At 39.2% G+C, this 21,231-nt stretch overlaps 1 protein-coding gene across 3 annotated transcripts in view; it reads right to left on the minus strand.

Annotated features, from left to right (window-relative positions):
* HSPA12A (heat shock protein family A (Hsp70) member 12A) overlaps nt 1-21,231 on the minus strand; it is a 107,986-nt gene that overhangs the window by 65,082 nt on the left and 21,673 nt on the right. The gene's annotated exons all lie outside the window — the stretch shown is intronic.

The following is a 21,231-nucleotide window of genomic DNA, read 5'->3' on the forward strand; positions in this document are numbered from 1 at the left end:
CAGAGATCTGGAAGAAATACAGGTATTTGAATATTGCTTTCAATGCACCTGACAGCAAGATGTATAGATATTATTACAGACACAGAGATCAGTGTACCACTGAAATCCAACACCCAGCCCAATACTGCTACCAGGGAGAGTTGTATCTTTAAAAACCACACCATATTATAAATCTAAGAATAGAAAGCATGTAAGTATGCCTTGCATCTTGGTAGCTCAGGAATCCCTCATCAAGCACAGTGTCCATCTGCTCAATTAAAATTCCTTGGACAATGGTTTCATACTTCAGAGTTTCCTCTTACGTACTTTCTGGAGCATCGTTAAACATACAATACCTGATTTTTGTTTGCCACCTGCATAACTGTTATTGCAGTCTCCTCCTTCATTCCAGAGGTATAGTTTTTCAGCTTACAGCACATTAACCTCTCCCATTTGCTTATTGCTTCATGTACTAAAAACCTAGAAATTATTTTTATTACAGAGTCAACTAGCAATATGTATCCCTAGATGCAGTTTTTATCTTGCTCTTTCCTAAAAACAGCCTTTTATATTAATACTGAAGAAATCTCTTAAAGACAGAACAAAAAAGTATTCATTGCTGTTACAGTGTTTCAATAAAGCAGCTTATTGAGCACATAAGGATATGAAGGGTTTCTTCAAAAGGAACAGATCATATAGTTTTCACCTCTTTCATACATTTCTCGTGCCTGGTATCCCAGCATCTGTAGGAAGTGCATCATTCTGGAACACAGCCTGCATAGAATTCTCCAACATTTCACAGCAGGATGGCTTTTTCAGCAAATCTGCTAGGCTGTACACAAAGTCTGGTTCTGGTGCTCACAAATCTCTGGCAATGCTCTCACTTGAAGAGTACTTTCAAATGCAGATATGGGAGCCCTCCCCGCTGCTTACACTGGGTTTTTTCACCTCTTTTACAAACTATACTATGTAGATATGTTGAACACTGAACAGTGTGTCCAGTGGCCCCATCACAGTAACATTCAATAGTCTCCTTGTGTATCTCAACGCACAGATCGCAAATAGCACAGCAGTGCTAGCTGCTGTGTGCACAGAACTGAAAGATCAGCTCAGTCCCAAAATATTTCCACTCATACTGTATGTCCTGAACTACTTTTTTTCTTTAAATTTATTGCCCCTCCTCTATCCTGGATGTATTAAAACAAAACAAAAAACCCCAAACAAAACAAACAAACAAACAAACAAAATAACAGAATAAAAAGATTTATCATATAACTTCATGTGATCACACCGTCATCTGAGTGTTACTCTCCAAATATGCACCCATCTATCTACAGTAAAAAAATGCTATTCCGTCCAGGCATTTTTAAAATATCAATCAGATTGTGCATCCATAGTGGCTTGTTTTACCACACATTTCTTATCGCTCCAAAAGAAACAAAGCTGCATATGCATCAAACAATAAACTTAGTTTTGTTACATGGTTCCTATGAATATATACACTGCTTCTGCAAGTGATGAGCATGTTGGCTCCCACTGAAGTTAAAAAAAGTAGCAAATGGCTCAGCCACCTCTAAACCCAACTACAGCTAGGCAGGACAAAATTCTGCCTCCCTTATTTCTTATGATCCAGAGAATAAATTGTACCCCCTAGATGGCATGTTCAAGTATTATTATTGTTCATACCCTTGCTTTGCAGACTGCTTCACTGAATTAAATAGCATCACCAGAATTTCAATGCTTTTTGCAGTGCAAGTAATAATTTCATCCCTTAAAAATATCCTGTACCAGCCTGAGTGTACTGAATTTGACAATGTAAAGGGGAAAGAACTCAGGTATTATCAGACTCAAGTGAAATAGAAGTACATTCTGTCACTGTGCACCTGTGATACATAGATATCATATACATAGAACATATGACAGTTACCAGGCTCCTACCTAACCACTTTCTGAAGCTTCCTGTGGTCCAATTATAAATACCAGAAAGAAAAGGCAGCATGCTGAAAGATAAGCAACACATGATTGACATGATACTCAAAACAAATTGCATCCAAGGGGAAAATCTGAATCTAGAATTACATGCAGTTTCCACAGATTGATTACTTACAAGGAACAGACATTTAGGTTTTGAGTAGACATGTCAGCTTAAGGGTTGGTTTTATTTTTTCCTAAGACATTTGAGAAACTGTGGAAAGCACACAAATATAATAAAAATGTCCAGCCAGATCCTCCAGATTAGTACAGAATGAACTGGAAGAGTGGGCACTATAATGCACATTAGATTTCATCCATCTCACCTGGGGTCTAGGAGGTAGAAGTGGTCACACTGAGGCACACACATGTACTGAGAAATAAAAGAATTTTAAAGGCTAACTGAAGAAATGCAGGCTTGCAAAGTCAGAGAAAACAAGAGAAATAACATGATCAGTTTTACAAGAAACTATTTGCAGTATACAGATGAGTCTCTACCACCACCTCAACTGATTACTTACTGGAGTAAATCTTAATGGATTCCACTGACCTCCAGCTTCCATTTGACATTTAACAATGCAGCAAGACTGGGACATTTTAGATTCTGAAGAGAAATGAAAAATAACCAAAAGCCCTCTGACACTCTTAAGAAGTGCCTGGTGAATACTGAAAATGTTTTTAACATTTGAAACATATTTTGATAGGTTTTATAACCTTTAACATTTCATGTGTATGAACATTATGTGATTTGATTTATACTCCTAAGAAAAGAAAAGGCTAAATTGTTGTAAAAGATGTTTTACAAAGATAGGCCTTAGAAATGCTCATGAAACAAATCTGCAAATATAAGTGATGCTGGATTTTTTTCAGAGCATTTTTTTTTAAAAGAACATTCAATATAAAATTATACTTAGAACATCAAATGGTACCATATTCAATCATGAGTAGACAAAGCATACTAAATCACACAGATGATGAAAAAAACATAAATACTCCTAGACATAGTAGAATTAGATATTTTAGCATGAATCCACTGGTTGAAATATGTTCTTACAAAATGTTTAAGAAAATTCTAATAACTAACATTTTTTCAAAAATTAAAAGTCTATATCATCAGTCAATCACCACTATGAGTCATTTATTTACTTTTTGTTAAAATGTGTGAAATGAATGGTGTCTCCAGCATCACCAACATTCTCTCAAAATCTTGATGTGCCACTCTACATTCTCTGTTAACCACCACATACTTCTATTTTTGGAATCTTTAATGAGGGCACACACATATAAATGAAAGTACATAAGATCCCAAATGAACAGAGTGATATTTTCCACTCAATAGCTAATTTATCTCACCACAGGTTACAAGAGACCTGTGATCATTTTTTTTCTGCCTAATCACTAAGGGGATGCCAATTCCATAAGGTTACACCACTCTTCTCACTTGCTGTAAAATCTTTCTAAAGACAGACCTCCATACCAGGTTTTGACAATTTCTAAACATGGAGCCTAGTATGTTAAAATAAAGGCCATGAATCAGTAAGTCATATTATATCTGCAAAGGTGAGGAATTACCATGAGCAACAGCAAGTAATTAAAAAGTCCAATTACATACTAAGTAACAATCCAACAGTCATTAACAAAGACATGACTATTTTTAAGAGTAGTTCATCTCATACAAGATTAACATCACTGAAATATGTAATATATTTAGCTTCTATAAATTAATACTGACTTAATTACAACAGCTATATAAAAACAAAAGTAAAAATAAGTTATTTCTGCTATTCACACAAATGCAAGCAAGAATACAGTTTGTCCCTGACTTGGGAATTCAATAATAGATAAAGAAAAAAATAAAAATAAGATGGCAGAACTCTACTGACTTAAAAGGTAATTGAAATTAGAAACCATGATTCAAATCTTGCTTTGATGAGTTATAAAGCTGTTGGCTGGAGAAGTCCATTATTTGTCCATTCTCACTTAAATGACAACAAACTTTGCAACCTTTACAACAAACTTTACAACAAACTGCACCTAAATATTTAAACTGGCACATACAATGCAAAAAACATCCTTCCTGTTATTAAATCTGTTAGATTTGCCAGTAGTATTTTCAATAATGATTTATTATTTCATTTGTCTTTGCCAGCAGAAGAAGAATGTTGTTGACATTCCTTTAAGTGTTTAGCCTAAATTATTACTAAACTGCTCCAGTCTGGTAATTCAATAAACCAAGAATTTGTTCAGGAGAAAAACTCATACTCCTTTAAATGTTGCCACTTTCCTAACTACTATAAAGATGATGCTTTAATCCCTTGAAGAAGCAAAATGGAATTATATTAATTTGTTTTTTCATTGACAAAAGAAGAATCACGTAACAGTGACCCCATTAGCCGCAATAAAAGATCTGGGTTTTATTTCTTGGTGAAGACTGCCATTTAGAAAAAGACACAGCTGATTATTTTAGCATACTGTGTATGCACGCATATCTTATAAAGCCATTTTCACTGACCACAGAAATATTCCATGCCTTTTTGTACTTAAGACATGATGACAAACTCTGGTTGCAGCTTCTTTCAGCTGCATCCAAAGTCTCTCAAAATCAATGGAAAAATCACCCATTGCTTTCAGTAATTTTAAATCAGGCCTTGAAACGCTGAGGTTATGTGACAGCTGCCTTGATGTCTGGGAACTGACAGAGGATGCATCGTATGCCAATCTTTCTAATACAGATATTCTTCAGCTAGCACTTCATTAACCTGTGCTGGTGATGTGATTGTCTACATCACCAGAATGACTGTCACAGAATTTGGATTCAGATGTTTTAAGGAGTCTGCTAAACAATAGGAGTTTGAATATTATTAAAAAAAAAAAAAAAAAAGAGGACAGAACATGCTGAAAAGGAGACTAGATTGCTCTGAGGATCTTGTAACACCAGCAGACCTCTACAAGGATGATTGCAAACCCAAACAGAGCAAATGCACTGAGGTTAATGTGTCCACTCAGATGATCTTTGTTCATCCAAGGTCTCTTGGCTTTGAAACATAGGACAGTGAAAGTAAATGTAGGTGCTTCTTTAAAATCAGTTCTGCAGAAAAGGGAGCAAGCACAATAAAAAAAGCCATCTCTGCAGGAAACTCCTTCTGGTTTGTTTAGAATGGCAGCATAACATTTGACACAAAAAGAAGTGCTTGACACCATTTATAAATAGTGAAATATGTGTAAAAATACTGTTCAAATCCATTTGACATCTCTCTTCTAAAGGACTGTATTTTTAGCTGAATCTATATTTTCAATCCTTTGCCTTAAGCTTGCATATGACTGTATTGTTATTTAGGAAGTAGTGACATTCTTTTACTCATATAACAAATGGGCAATTTGAAATGTGAACATATAAAACTACTGCCATTAAAGTATTATTTAATGCAGTGTCCAGTGCAGGAGCAGTCCTCCTCCTGGAAAAGCCTGCATCCAAAGAAATGGAACAGAGACAGGCACAAGCCTATATCAAATCAAATGGTTCACAAACATAATTCTTGTACTAGCATAAAGTAGGTCTGCACGTGTTAAATAAAAACAGGTAGTAAACAAAAAAATCCATATGAAGGTACTGCTCAAGAAACAGAAGTAGCACATGGTGAGGAATTCACAGCAAGGAGTGACTGCTGTGAGAGGAATAAGCACGAGGAGATAAGAATAGTGTTTTCTAAAGCAAGGTTGTTGCAGAAAAGGTTTCAGATTCCAGTCTATGTTTATAGCCTTTGGTGTCAAGCTGTCCAAGAACAGATCCAGAATGACTGACTTGGTAAAAGTAAATTTTCTCTGTCATCTTTTTTCTCACCCGAGGTGCTATCTGTCAAGGCCTATAAACTTCACCATAGATAGATTATGTTAATAAGACATGAAATACTGTATATAGCTACAGGGAAAATAGGGTGCTTGTATCAAATACATCTTCCTGTTCACTGATGCAAGATCTGAGGGGCACTTTCTACAGATAAGTGGATTTGGAATAACATTAATTTAAAACTGTATTCCCAGTCATAAATGGACCATGCAGACAATGGACATGTAAGCAATCCAGACATTGCCATGAGTCACTATTTAGTCACCCTTCCTTCTTCAAACTTTTCAGTGCTGGATATTTAATCAATACAAAGGCAGCACACTTCTCTCATCATCTCAATTTTGCACTTAAGGTAACTTAAACAAGAGGTTTTAAAGTCAGCTTTTCACAGGCATCTATAACTCATTTTCTATAGCACTGCATAGATATTGTGAGGGCTCAGGATCTCTCAGCAATGGAGAGGAAAACAATAGTTCAGAAGGGCTTACTAATTCTGAAGGGTTAATTCCAGATTTTCTCGGCGTCTAACTTACTGCCGCTTTCTCTGAGATGCAGCTGCTCAACACTGGGAAGAGCAAATGTCCAGCATTTAGAGCGCTCAGAGATAGCTAGATGTCTATCTGGATCTTCAGATTCAGAGACACCAAATCCTCAGTGAAGATCACAGGAGGTAATTGTAACATTGCTTTACAAAGCCAGTTGGAGAGCTATCTCCATTTCTAGGTCCTTTGACAACCCTACCGGCACAAGTATTTTCCCCTGTAATAGATGTGTCTGTGCATCAATGTGTTTGCAAGATTTTATACTCTGTTTGCAATTATGAGGATTTTTGCTAAGAAGATTGTTTGCTTTGAGGTAGTTCTCTTAGAACCGTGTCTTCCTACAGGTACTTGAAATTCCAAGGACTTTGAATGACTGGATACATACAGTTACGATACACAAAGAAGGGAAGCAGTTGTACTTACATGCGAAATTTTCTTGTGTGTTACATGTGAACAATTTTTATGTGGATACATACCATAATTTCCTCTTGATGTGGTAGAGTTTACAGACAAAAATACAATTTTAGATGAGTAATTACAATCATAATTCCTTTCAATTCACTACTAAATCTCCTCATTATAGGCTCTTCCGTTTGTAGTGTTTCTGTATTTGGCTGGCCCTTCTCAACTGGCACAGCTGAGCAGCGTCACTAGAAACGAGTTAGGGACTGTTCTCTTTCCAGGCCCTCATTCACCAGTTAGAAACCACTCTTTCTCAAAGTCTACAGCAGCATATTTGTAAGCCTGTAGGTACCTGAGTTACTGCCAACTGGCAGGTTCTGCTGTTCTTTCACAGCTAATAAGCTGCCTGCAGTTTCAGCTCCAGCTGATGCCTCTGGATCTGAAGCAGGATTCTTGAAGTATGCCTTTCCGTGTTTTCACAGCTAGTGCTTTCTGATCCATTCAGATGCTTTGAGCATACCTAAGCCAAAAGGTGACTAGCTGTCCAGATGTACATAGTGGAAGAGAGAGGTGCCTGTCTTTCCCTGCTTTCAAACTAACAGGTGTTCTGGTGTTCTGCCTAGGAGACTTGAACTTTCTCTTGCAATCAAGATAAGGGAGGTTCAGGTTCTTTCCAAATAATACTCTGGAGATATCAGCATTCTGCAGGCATACCTACCACTTTTATCATGTCTTTTGTTCACACACTCATGGTGTGTGATTTAGACATGTCTCTAAGTCCAGAAGAAATTTTGTGTTTAGGAATACCAAAGAAAGTACCTGCTTGCTCAAAGACCATCTTAGTCCCATCACAGCTCTTGATGTTCTTGTCTTGGCTAGTAAGATTTTCTCTCCACACAGCTGACATTTGTGGGGCCACTCTGGGTTACTCGGTTCTTCCCTATAAACTGCTTGAGGGAATCCTGGAGCTGAGGACTCACTTTAGCTGCAAGGCCCACTGGAGGCAGGCAGTGCCAAGTACTGAACCAGTCAAATACCTTTAATGGTCTAGGCCTGAGCCGGCTGGATTTCTTTTTGTTACAGCAAGAGGTCTTTTTAATACCTCTATGTCAGTAATATCATTTGTCACACACAAAAAAAACAAAAAACCAAAACAACAAAACAAAACAAAAAAACCCCAACCAATAAGCCTGGAAAGCATTTAAAATGTTAAACCTTTATGGAAAGCATTTAAAATGTTAAACCTTTAAGGGAAAGATCTCCTAAACTCTCTCTAAAATACAAAATCTATGGAGAATTCATATGAGTTTGTCAGTGGCCATGTGAGACACCCACCTTGAATTTGGAAAGAGAGGGAGGTAATAGTATGAAATCACTGAGGGATGCATATTTGCCTCGTATCTTTGTTTTCAAGTAAACTGCTATCCAGGCTGTCTTCACTGCTCGGCTCTGCAATGTAACATAATCTGAAATATACACCACAGTATGGCACAGGTGACAGATTTAATTTATATGCCTGAATTAAATAGACTTGTGATGCAAAGCTGAAGCCAAATGTGGATTTATGTTTAAGTAACCAAGGGGGACCTAAAGCATTTGCTTTTGCGGTACAAGACAAGAAGGTTGACCACAACTTCATACTTGTTTGCCTGACAGCCATCGCCACAAACTAGCAGGCATGCCACCACCACGAATCTACAAAATCCTGCTAAAAAGGCCAAAATTAAATTCTTTGCAGAATTTCCCCAGTAGAGATTCCTCACTCCTTCCTACTGAAATCAATAATTTCTGCAGGAAAATCTATGAGAACAGAAAAACATTACGCTCTAATCAAAACCTCAAAAGGTGCAGAAGATGCAAGTTAAACACATGCCCACTGGCTCAAGGCTCCCTAACTCTTTGTATCCAACTCCCTCAAGCTTTAAAGTAGGGAGAGGAGGAATGTGAGGCTATAAGCCTGTACTCCTGCTGTTACATCAACTTCTGCAGTTAGAAGTCATCCAGACAGATGATTTCAAAATCATGCTGGATCGAAACTGTTCAGGACTTTGAACACTTGAATCATTATCTTTAAATAAGGCAGCAACCACTTTACACAGCAGCCAAAGTTTCCAATGATTGCAGTGTATTACTCAGGGTAAAATTGTACTACACTAATCTACCCAAGAGGTGGCGGAGGCAGAGAAAACTGTGTAAGGCCAGCATCCGAAAGGAAAGGTTGCAGACTCTTGGGCAAACACAGATGATAAAAGCATTCCTGGTGGCTTTTTCTATCTAAGCGTTCTGGAATAGCCAAGGACATCTTCAGAATGGCACAATATCATCTTCAGAAACTCCACTCTCATCTGTTCCATTTTTGCAGTGTGTGTTTTGTCCCTCAGCATCCTTGCATGACCCTCTTCTCTTTAAAGTCAGTGGAAGTTAAACACACTTAGGCAAGAAAATGGAAATCCAACTCTTTACAAAACAACCATATGTAGGCTTTGAATTGACAGACAAAGCCAAACCCAGGAACATTTTTTTTTTTTGCTAAATATCGCTGTGATTTGCCCCTTCAGGCTCAAACACATAACACAGATCCAATTAGGAGCCAAAACCACAATTGCTAACATGTTGGCAATGAACTGAACACATCTTAAAAACGGAAACAAAACCACACAAAACCCAAATGCAGGAACAATCAGCAAAAATCTAAAATAAAACCTAAATCAATCTGAGAGAATGTTAAATCTGTGATTGTGCCCCTACATTTCACAAAAGCAACAAAAGATGCTGCACTTCTCAGACCAAGCCCTGTTTGTCCCCAGGTCTGAATTTTACAATAAACTTGTATCCTTAGCTTAGCTGTTCTTCTTAGGCAGAACTGGGAGTAGCCTGGAGGCTTCATTCAGTGCTCTCTACAAAACCTACAAGCACTCAATCACTGACAAAATATTCATCTCTTTTCAGTGTTATTCTCACTGTACTTGCTTTTTAAACATACCCACACATGGCATACAACATTAAAAAAAAATCTTATGACACAAGCTCCAGAAACACACAGCCAGTGCTTACTCCATAATGACACTGTCCCAGCTGATTAATTTCTACCCTTTGATGTGACCTTTTTCTTCAACCAAGTTAATATGCAAGCTTCACTTTGTGGAGGAAATCAATCAAGTTCTGCTTACAATTCCAGTAGCATAAATCTGAAGCAAGCTCATTGTTCTATTCCCAATGTTACAGAAACACAAAGACAGTATTTCAGACCAACAGCACTGAAATGTGATGCATATCTAAAATCAGACACTCGTAATGCAGCAAGATTACATTTTAGATTAGCAACAATGTCCCAACATTGCACAAGAAAAACAAACACAAGCAGCATTAGGAGGAATCATCAAATAGAATAACAGAACCATAGAATCATTTAGATCATAAAATACCTTTGAGATCAAGTCCAATCATTAAGCCAGGACTGCCAAGTCCATCACTAAACCACGTCCCTAAGCACTGCATCTACACATTTTTTAAATACCTCCAGGGATGGTAATTTCACCACCTGCCTGGGCAGCCTGTTCCAATGCTTGACCACCCTTTCAAGGAAAAAAAAATTCCTAATATCCAATCTAAACAAACCTCCCCTGGTGCAATTTGAGGCCATTTCCTCTTGTCCTGTCACTAGTTATCTGTAAGAAAAGACCGACCCCCACCTGCCTGCAACCTCCTTTCACGTGGCTGTAGAGAGCTAGAAGGTCCCCCCGAGCCTCCTCTTCTCCAGGCTGAACACCTCCAGTTCCCTCAGCCACTCCTCTTCAGACTTGTTCTCTAGACCCTTCACTGGTTTTATTGCCCTAATATGAATAATTTGAATATTCTTCTCATTCCCTAATTTGAATATTCTGTAAACACTGCTAAATTCTTAATTAAAAATAAATCCCAATAAAAAAGCTTGCCGTCTTTGATGAATATACCATTCAGCAGCTATCAAGAAATGAGCAAAAGTTTTAGTAGTACAGAGGAACACAATTCAAAAATTATTTCCCAGATACAAAGCTATGTTAAACGTGATGCTCTCACCTGGAATACTGTACTTATTCATACCATCATGTAAGGTGTATAAGAACCAAGTAAGGTTCAAAGTGCATTATAGAAGTGATGTAAAGTCATTTGTCCGCATAATAAGAAACTGTTAAGATTGGGATTGGACACAGAGAACATACAACTGTAGGACAAAGCTCTGTTGACACACAACTCTGCCTGATTAGACTCACCAGATGGTGTTCAAAGGCAGAAAAGAGTACCTTAATTCCAACATCTACCAAACGTCTTAAATTAGAAAGAATCCTGAATAATTTTGAACACACTATTTAAGCCAAGAAACTAAAAGAAAAGACATGCTGCAAGAATATCGAACAGTGATACAGCAGATTCCAGAAGAGAAGATGGCTAGTAAACCATTGAAATAAACATCTGCCCTACAACGCCTTAGCATGCACACCAGAATCATGCTTTGCAGCCACTACAAGTTAGCACAAAAGGACGCTCAGTTGTAAACAAAATCAAGGTTAATACTACTAACATCCTTGTTTCTTAAGGATGTCATCCTAGGTATTTCTGGAAGCACTTTTGTGCAGGCAGGAGATGCCTTTTTGCTCAAGCAAGTAACAGTGAATTCCCACACTCAAACTAACAGGTCCATTGCAGCAGCTGAACAACTCTTGCAGAAAGCTTTGTGAACAAAAAGCAGCCAGGCACGTGAACCAAAAATGCTGGGGATTCAGGGGTAGCAATGTCACAGGCAGGCATCTGCCCTGACATCTTCATTTCTGGATTTTATTGACTAGCTTAAAGTTCTCATTTTAGATTATATATCTTTTACTATAATTTTTCTTCCTTTTTCTTTTTTTTATTTTCAACATTAGGATGTGCAACAGCTATGTGTTGCAACTGTGTCAGGAGATTGCAATTAGGATTAGCAGCACAAACATATCAAAGAAGACAGACAGGAAACGTGTCAAAGAAGGCATAATACGGTTGAAATATAACTTAACTACAAAATATAGAATTGCTACCTTGTGACATACATCTATTACAGTTTATATTTAACCTTGTATGTTTTTTCCTGTGCTAAATCTCGATTGTTGCCTTGCTTCTGATAATAATCTAAATCTGATGTCCTAATTACACACTCCAGTAGTCTCTAGGACCTTGGGAAGCAAAAAAAGGACACAGCTGCATCATGTCACTGAAACTATCCACCTTCCCACTCAAAACACTAGCATCAGCTCAGCAATGCATCAGAAACATGCCACTGCTTTTGCCACCTTCAAACTCTCACCAGTCAGAGAAAATGAGCAAAAGAGTTCTCAAGTAATGGTGGTGAATGAATAGTCTCCAGCTGCACACCAGTGGGAAAAATACGACCTTTCCTAAACTGACCTGGCAGATCCCCTGTGTCTAATATATAAATATGTGTGTAAACATCAGTTAAAACTACATCAACAGCTCCTCATTGCCTTTTCATATAGAAAAGATTTTCAGAAACATTGGGTAAGATGAGCACCAAATTCTCACCTTCTTTTGGAAAATCTCTGTTGAAATATCGTTGCTGGAATTCACAGTTAAATATACTTTGTCCTTACTTTATCCTTAGTTTTAAACACAGCACTGTACTAGCTACTAAAAAGAAAAGCAACTCTACCACAGCCAAAACCAGGACACAAATTTTTATTTTTATTTTGCATTTCTCATTAACTATCCCATAGATTTAGTTTGTTGAAAACTTACTGTCATTTTTCTGCTATGAAATGAACACATCAGCACTAGTGTTTTCTCTGGATGGCTCCTTTAGTGGTTTCTTAGCTGCCCTTCTGGTTGATTTTTTAAAAAATTTACAGCTTATTCAGAATCACGCTGCTCTTTTAATTTCTTGCTGGACCTGCTGTTCTCTTTCTGTTACTATGTTACGTCTTGAGCTACATTAAGATGACTTGGAAATTGAGAAATATGATAAAATCCTTGTTACTGAACTTTATGACTGTAATAAAGCCTAATAGGAAATTGAAGGGAATTCAGAGAAGTGTGAAAATTATTAAGGTGCTTGAGCAGTATATATTTAATTACTTTCAGAAAGCAGCAGCTAACTAACATGTGTAACCAGTGGTACTTAACCTTTGACAAGAATCTGAGGAATATGGGGTCAGACTCACAGTAGTGGGAGATAGTTTTTTTACTTTTAAAACAAATCTAACAGGATGGAAGGATTAAAAGGAATGTATATACTAAATACCAGGAAGTATTTTAAAATTGCAAATCTGAGATTCTAAACACATCAGATAAGAAAATTTAGGACAAAAGACCAAAAATATTCTGTAAAGGATTATATGATATTGGCAGAGGGATGGAAATCACCTCATGAAGTATTGCTTTTGTGTGTTTTTCTAGAATTTTATCAGACTATTCTCTATTTTTTTGTGTCAGTGTAAGCCAGTTCTCATGAATCTGTGGTTTATTCTTATGGAAAGGAGAAAGCAATCAAGAAGTCAGGAGCTGTTTAGATACAGTCCTAAATCTATTTATCTACAAAGTTCTAAATTAAATTCTGTTCTTCAGAACACAAAAGGATCATACTTTGATTTTTATGGAAGTTTCCTAATCGCATCCCATGTCCTAAGCTAGCTTTTGCTGTGAAAATAGCCAACAATGTCCAGAGGGTTCTACAGCTGGAACATCAATCTTTTTACAAAATTTGGTGTGCAGGCAGGAAACTGAGTCCTTTGAAGAAGATGACCTTATGGGCATCAGCCACACTGGAAACATGAAAAAAAGTCCTTTGGGAGTGATATGAGGGAAGGCAGGAGTTTAATATTCTTACTACTAGAAAGAAGGGGCCCCAGCCTCATGGCTGCCAAATGCAATCACATTACAATTTTTTGACGCTTAACTTCACCAACCAAAACCAATTCTTGACAGATAACTCCTAAAGATTGAGGTCAAATGACAATGTTTGCAAAATCAGAGGAAATGTACTGCTAAATATTAAGGATTAATCTCTGCTTGATATATGTTTGGAAAAGGTCTTAAAATAATGGGTAAGGATCAAGCGACATAACAGATAGGCAGGAAGTAACTTTCTGAGCTTAGAGAAGAGCTTCATGACAACCTCTTTTGATGGCTTAAAGTATCCAGTCTTTACAGATGAATAGATCGCATACCTTCTGCCCCTATCACATGGCAGGAGAATGCCATGTGCTGGGACCTTTCTCCTGGCAGATTGTAGCTGATCACACAGCATGTCTATATCCATGTCCAGCTTCTAGGAATTTATGGTTTCATTGTACCTGTGTGGCTCTATACTTGTCCATGGGAACTGAGCCTGCCTGAAGCTGCTCTGTATCTGCATTTGCAGAGTTTGGGACAGATGGCAGCAGGGCACTGATGACACTCCCTGAGCACTTTATGCAACCTGTTTCTGGCTGTTAGGCTTCCTGAATACTGCTCAGGCTCCAGCCCAGAATTACCTGTGGCACACACAAATTGTTCTAGCTTGTGGCATCTTGCTCCTGAAACCATTTTTTCTGGAAGACCCTGAGCTTGCCTGTCACGCATCTTATGAAGTAGTGGGGTACCACTTAGGAAATAACAGCAAATAGAAGCGGGCTGCTGCTGTCAGCTATTGACCCAGCCTGCAGTGTGGGTGAGTATCTAAGGTACTCTCAGGAAAAGACGTGGCCCAGGCAGCTCACCAACTATATGAACTGCTCTGCTGTGCACATCTGATATCCCACTGGCTGGAAATCAGCAGCCAATGTTCACCATGAGATATTGCACATACAGCTAATATTGACTGCACCTCTTACAAGTCCTTCAATTAATGTCTGTGTTTACATAATCACCTGTAAAACCACAAAGCTGGGATTTTTCCACAGCTGAAAAGAAAAGAGAAGCTTTTCTTCTCAGCTAAAGAAAGCTAGGCTCCAAAACCTAACAGGGTATAAAGCTCGAACATTTTACCCACCTTTGAAAATCTCAGCCAAAACGACCAGTTGGGTTTCCTCAGACACAGCCCCTCTCACCTAGCTGTGTAACAGCTAAGACTCAGCTCTCCACTCAGAAGGGGGAAGGGAAGGAGTCCTAATGTTGGAATTTGTTTGGCCCCTAATCTACCAGAACTCAACTGACTATCTGCGACACTCCTTCCTTACACATTGGAAGAAAGTTAAATTTCAACAGATGTGAGCTGGGAGGGTGGGCTATCTCCCATCTGAAAAAGCTGTCATGCTTTTTGCTTACTTTGTTTTGCAATAGTTTTAAAACTGTGCTGTGGATTATGGATAGGAACATTTTAGAACAAACGATTTAATGGGATAGAGCAATCTTGCAGTATCATTCTCACCACCACCACCTTTCTTTTCCTTTATAGGAACAGCCAGGACCAATACAGACAGTGCTTGACTTGGCAGCTAATGACCAAGGCAAAAGGTCGTGTACAAAAATTTGGCTTCCAAGAAACACTCAGTTTAGCAGTTATCTATCACTAATTGACACTGAGGAAAGATCAGACTCAAAGCACTGAGACACTCCATTTCTTCTTATCTGTCAGTGAGTTAATTGCTGCCTCTTTATCCATCTCAAGAAAGGCAACAGCACTGAGGAAACCAGTGTCCAGCTTTTCAGAGTCACGCGCATTGACCCAGACTTTTCCAAGTGACTTTTCAAAGACTTTGGTGCTTCTTACAAAACACATTAGAACTGTGATTTTTCTTTGCTATCCCTAATTATAAGCCTAATCCAATTCTTACTAAATACCTCAACAGTTTTAACATTGGCTTCAGCAGCAGTGGAAACATGGGGTTATATCTGGCATCTAAAGGATAGCTACTGTTCACAAGGTCACGGAGTCTGGAATCAAGAAGCTATAACTTCAAGTTATTCATGTTCTAAGGTTTATTGGAAATAAGTTTGTTCTCTTTTTCAAAAAGCTTATTTCTGGATATATTGAACCAGATCCTTGGGAAAATCCTTATGCTAAAATTAGGATTCAATGACCCTAAAAGGCAAAAGTTTCTGTAACACTAGGTAAAAATATCACGCGAAGTTGGTTTCCAGAGTAGTTTAGCAGACTCATCTTTATCCAACAATACACTGCCATCGTGTGGTTCAGTATATCAGCGACAACGTTTATTAAGACCCACGGATGCAATACTCCTAGGATGTTTCCACAGACATTTCATAGCTTTAATTTCTATTATGCTAATAATGTACCAACTTTTTGTTTCCAGGGTATTTATTGAAAGTTTCAAATAGAAAAAAAGAAACAAATAATGTGATTCCCTCTTCAAATTAGAAGAGTTAAAAAATGTTCAATAACATTATTTGAAATGTTTTGCTTGTTTTAGTTTAGTAGTGGACTGTTTCTAATGCAAACCACAGCCATCCTTTCATTTTCTTTAATTAATCCAGAAGGGGTGAGCTCTTGGAATAATGATATTATTTTTTATATGTGTGTTTATACACATAATTGTATTGATCTCATGTTCAGTTGCTTGTATAACTTGAGTAAGAGCAAACAGCTTTCTAGCCATTCCCTTAGTTCTTTAGCTTCTAATAATAACCTGCTGCCTTAACCCTAAGCATTCAGCTACAGATCCCAATGGGCCAACCCTCTGAAAGCCTCTCATGAACTTCTGTTGCTTTCCTCAGAGCTCTCCAGAGTATGAAATTTAGAGGAAACTAATGCAAAGGAAACACTTTGTAGTGCACCTACTGATTGATCTTCCAACATACAGAACAGTGAGACCTCTACCACAGAATTAAAAAAAAAAAAAAAAAAAGCATTATGATTACCATGAGCATAGCATTTACATGGGGCCAGTCATTTCCTCTCTTTGAAACACTCATGCAAGGTCCTGGATAATCCAATGATAAGCAGTTGGCAGAAGAAATTATTTCTCTTTCTTCCCTGGAATCTTAATAGCTAATCCTGCTTTTAAAAATTCCATCTGACTTTGTAGTACTAAGAAGTCAATACTGTCCAGGAAAGTAAAGAGTTGTAGGTAGCACTTTTAACTAGGATGGTAGGGTAGACTAGACTATGTCGGTTGGAAGGGACTACAGTGATCCTCTAGTCCAACTGCCTGACCAATTCAGAACTGACAAAAATTAAAAGCATGTTGTTAAGGGCATTGCCCAATTGCCTCTTAGATGTTGACAGGCTTGAGGCATTGACCACCTCCCTGGGAAGCCTGTTCCAGTGTTTGACCACCCTCCCCATAAAGAAATGCTTCCTCATGTCCAGTCTAAACCACCCCCCAGCACAGCTTTGAACCATTCCCACTCATCCTGTCACTGGGTACCAGGGAGAAGAGATCAGCACGTCTGTCTCCACTTCCCTCCTCAGGAAGCTGTAGAGAGCAATGAGGTCACCTCTCAGGCTCCTTTTCTCCAAACTAGACAACCTCAAAGTCCTTAGCTACTCCTCACAGGAACATTCCTTCCAGCCCTTTCACCAGCTCTATTGCCCTTCTCTGGACGCATTCAAGAACATTCACATCCTTCTTAAATGGTGGGGCCCAGAACTGCACAGAGCATTCAAGGTGAGGCCACACCAACAAGGAATATAGCAGGATGATCACCTCTTTTGATGGGCTGGTTATGCTGTGTTTGATGCACCCCAAGATGTGGTTTGCCCCCCTGGCTGCCAGAGCACACTGCTGACTCGTATTGAGACTGCTGTGAACCAGCACCCACAGATGCCTTTCTGCAGTGCTGCTCTCCAGCCACTCATCTCCCAACTTATACTTGTCCCTGGCCTTATTTTGTCCTAGGTGCAGAATCCAGAATTTGGACTTGTTAAATTTCATCCCATTAATCATTGCCCAATGCTCCCATCTATCTAGATCACTCTGCAAGGCATCTTATCCCTCAAGAGAGTCAAGAGGACCTCCTGGTTTGGTATCATCATCAGACTGGCTAATGGTGCATTCCACTTCTGCATGCAGATTGCTGATAAATACATTGAACAGAACTGGCCTTAGAACTCAGCCCTGAGGAATACTGCTGGTGTTCTGCATCACACTGCTGTGGTACTTTTTAAGAATTTGACCCTGACATGGTAGGCTGCCACAAGCACAGATTCATAGCTGTTACTACCCAGTGAACAAGCAACAGCTTGCTTTAAAAGGCTGGCGTTGTTTTTGTTCACAAAGATAACAGCAGCATCTCTAAGGGACACTCAGTTGTTACTTTCAAATAAGAAACTTGCTTATTTGTAATAAAAGTCATACCAGGTATTTGTTATCACATGTCCATGAAAAAAGGTCTTCCTGACTTAATCATTAGTGAAACTACATTATGTCCTGGAATGTAGCACTAAATACGTTCCTGATCTAATTTTAATACAAAAAATCAAATCTGCTCTCTTCCTGGCACTTATATATATATACACCTACATATAAACTTGTAAAACTCATTTATAGGCATAAATTTATATATACAAACATATAAATTTGCATTATCTTTATATATTCAGTTTCCTGGTTTTTTTACTGTCATACTAGGAGGACAGATACAGTGGAATATCCCACAGGCTGTTCGTGCCCTACGCTTTATTACATGGCTATATATTACGTTCCACAAAATACAATTTATAAAACGTCGTTCAAAGACCCTCACCCTTCCCCTCTCCCTTGTTTTGAGGTTTCTCTTTCCGCATGAAGGTGCGGCCGGACGCAGCGAGCCAGAGGAGGGCGTCCGATGGCTGCGCACGGGACCCGCCTGCGGCCCCGAGCCGCCACCGCCGCGGGCAGGGGATGGCAGTGAACCAGGGCACCGCGCCGCGGCGTAAAATCAGCGGTGGAAGTACCACAGCCATGTAACAGGAGGCAGGTCTAACACTGAGCGAGGACCCCTGCCTCCACCACCTCCTGGGGGAATCGGAGGACTCGCTACATACCTTAGGCCTGGGACACGGCCACCCACCCGCCCCAGAGCCCTGCCAGCCTGCCCCAGAGCCTTGCCAGCCTGCCCCAGGGCCCCGCCAGCCTGCCCCAGAGCCCCGCCAGCCTGCCCCAGAGCCCTGCCAGCCTGCCCCAGAGCCCCGCAGCCTGCCCCAGAGCCCTGCCAGCCTGCCCCAGAGCCCCGCAGCCTGCCCCAGGGCCCCGCCAGCCTGCCCCAGGGCCCCGCCAGCCTGCCCCAGGGCCCTGCCAGCCTGCCCCAGAGCCTTGCCAGCCTGCCCCAGACTCCTCCTGCGCTCTGCCTCCCAGCACACCAGCCTGACTCTGCAGCCTTTCACTTGCTCTTCCCCTGACTTCTCCAAGAAAATAAACCCGCTGTTCCTCTAAGATTTTCAGGAGGTTTTTGCCGCATGAAAGATCTGGAGTGAAAGGTGGCGATCTTGACCCTAGTCAATTTTCTGAGCTGCGAAACACCAATTGCTTCTGAGAATTTTAGGCCAAACCCACTGCAAACCCATATTTAATAATGAACCTGAGCCAGCTCCTACTGGGAAAGAGCTCCCTTGTGAAAAAGATTGTTCAAAATCAGACACTCCATCATCAATCGGTCATGCCATCATTAAAAATAGCTCCTTTGCAAACAGATACCAAAATGAGCAAGAAGAGGCATCCTAAAATATTGTGAAACTTTTGGGACAGCAACCAACATAAAAAGCTTATAAGAGAATTTAGATCTCTGAGTTCCAAAGGAAATGTCTGCAAACTCTGCCCCTTCTCAACAATTTATGAGACTTACTTTACTGATCCTGTGCCTGGGGAAACCCTTAATAAATCATGGATGAAAGAAATTCTGCCTCTGAATAGAAGTTCTCTTTTAATCAGAACTTTATTACAAGAAACCGTTCTGTTACATTTAACATTTCTCCTACATTCAAAGAATATTTTCAAAGGGGAAAAGCTAGCCATGAAAAGAATGCTTCACTAACTTCTGGGAGGAGCATGTTTGCTTAAAATGGAGCAAAACTATTTCAAATCAATGATGAAGATTAAAAGATACTATAGGAATGGTATATTAAAAGAAAATTATAATGTATATGAGTATCACACTATTTTAATTATAAATTATTTATAATTTTATTGACTGCCATATAACTATTACACAGAAATAACTATTAGAGATATTTAAATTCCGTTACATTTCAATTACTTCATTTGGTAAGGATTTCTATTGAGTGAAAGCTGGGATAGCTTTCATGTCTTCTGCATTCTGCTGCTGTATTGCTGAAGTCAATGGGAGCTTTTTCATTGACTTGAGTAAGAATTGAACTTTACAGCTCTAGTCAAAGGCAGGGATCTTAGATCATCTTGATGAAAGGTGGGCACTTTGAATTGCTAAACACAGTTTTTGACAACTTCTAGTCAAATTAATATCTCGAGGCAGTTATCGGAAGGGTACACTCTGCTGCCCTGAAAATATACACTTCTACATTTTCAAGGTTTTTTAAACCTGAATTTCCTGTCTTGATCTGTGCACTGTTACTATACATGGTTGAAGAGTTACAGTGTTTCATTCCTGATTCCTTCAACCTTTCATTCCAGAAGACCTGCTTTCAGTACCAGAGATGCTGGTGCTCTATCTGCAATGTAGCCTGCAAAGTGCTTTGAGTTCCTTTCAAACAAAATACAGCATAGATTTAAGATGATCAAGTTGACCAATGTAACACACGATAGAGCCAGCGTAGTCAGTTATATCTGACCAATGAAAAATCCTCATTCTTTCCATAATATTCAGCAGGTTCTGCAATTTTTCTCTCAACGGGAGACAAAATGTTAGGTTACAGAACCCTTAAAATTCCCTGCTGTATCTCACAGAATCTGCAAGTCCCACCCTGCAGGGAATGCCACTTTCTGGCAGTCTCTACACATTCCCTGAAAGAGTTCAAATTCTTTACACCAATTGAATGCATCTCTCATCTCATTTGAATGGCAGACTGAATGGAGACACTTGAGAGTTCTTGGTCGCAGACATTCTAATTGATCTCTTGGCTGCAGTATACTGTAATTTGTATGGAAATATGCATTTCTCTGTGTAGGCTGTCCTGCAGTGGACTAAGCATAGTCATGTCACCTAACAAGAGCACTTTATGAACCATAATTTTCTCTGTTCAAATTATATCTTTCAACTTAGGAGGTGCATGAAGAACCTTTCCATATACACACACAGGAGAGAACCTGTCAAAACATGTAGCTTTGATAACATTGACTCAAAACCTGAATGCTTAACAAGAGCTCTCTATGAAATAAATGGGGAAGAGGCTAAAAATCATGTTTTCTTAGGCTAAAGTGCTTTCCACACTATCTGTAATACAAATTTAGCTGTGACATTTGCAGTGCAAATCTCATTAGGTAGGCTGGTAAGTTATGCACGCAGAAACAGACTTCTAAGGATTGTTCTGCAAAGAGGGGGAATTGGCAGTGCACAGAGCACTTCCCTTCCCACTCCCTGTGCTGTGGGATCTGGTGAATCCCCAGCTGTGCTATAAAGCAGACCTGT

Source organism: Falco punctatus (assembly GCF_963210335.1).
Source record: "Falco punctatus genome assembly, chromosome: 9".
Taxonomy (NCBI): Eukaryota; Metazoa; Chordata; class Aves; order Falconiformes; family Falconidae; genus Falco; species Falco punctatus.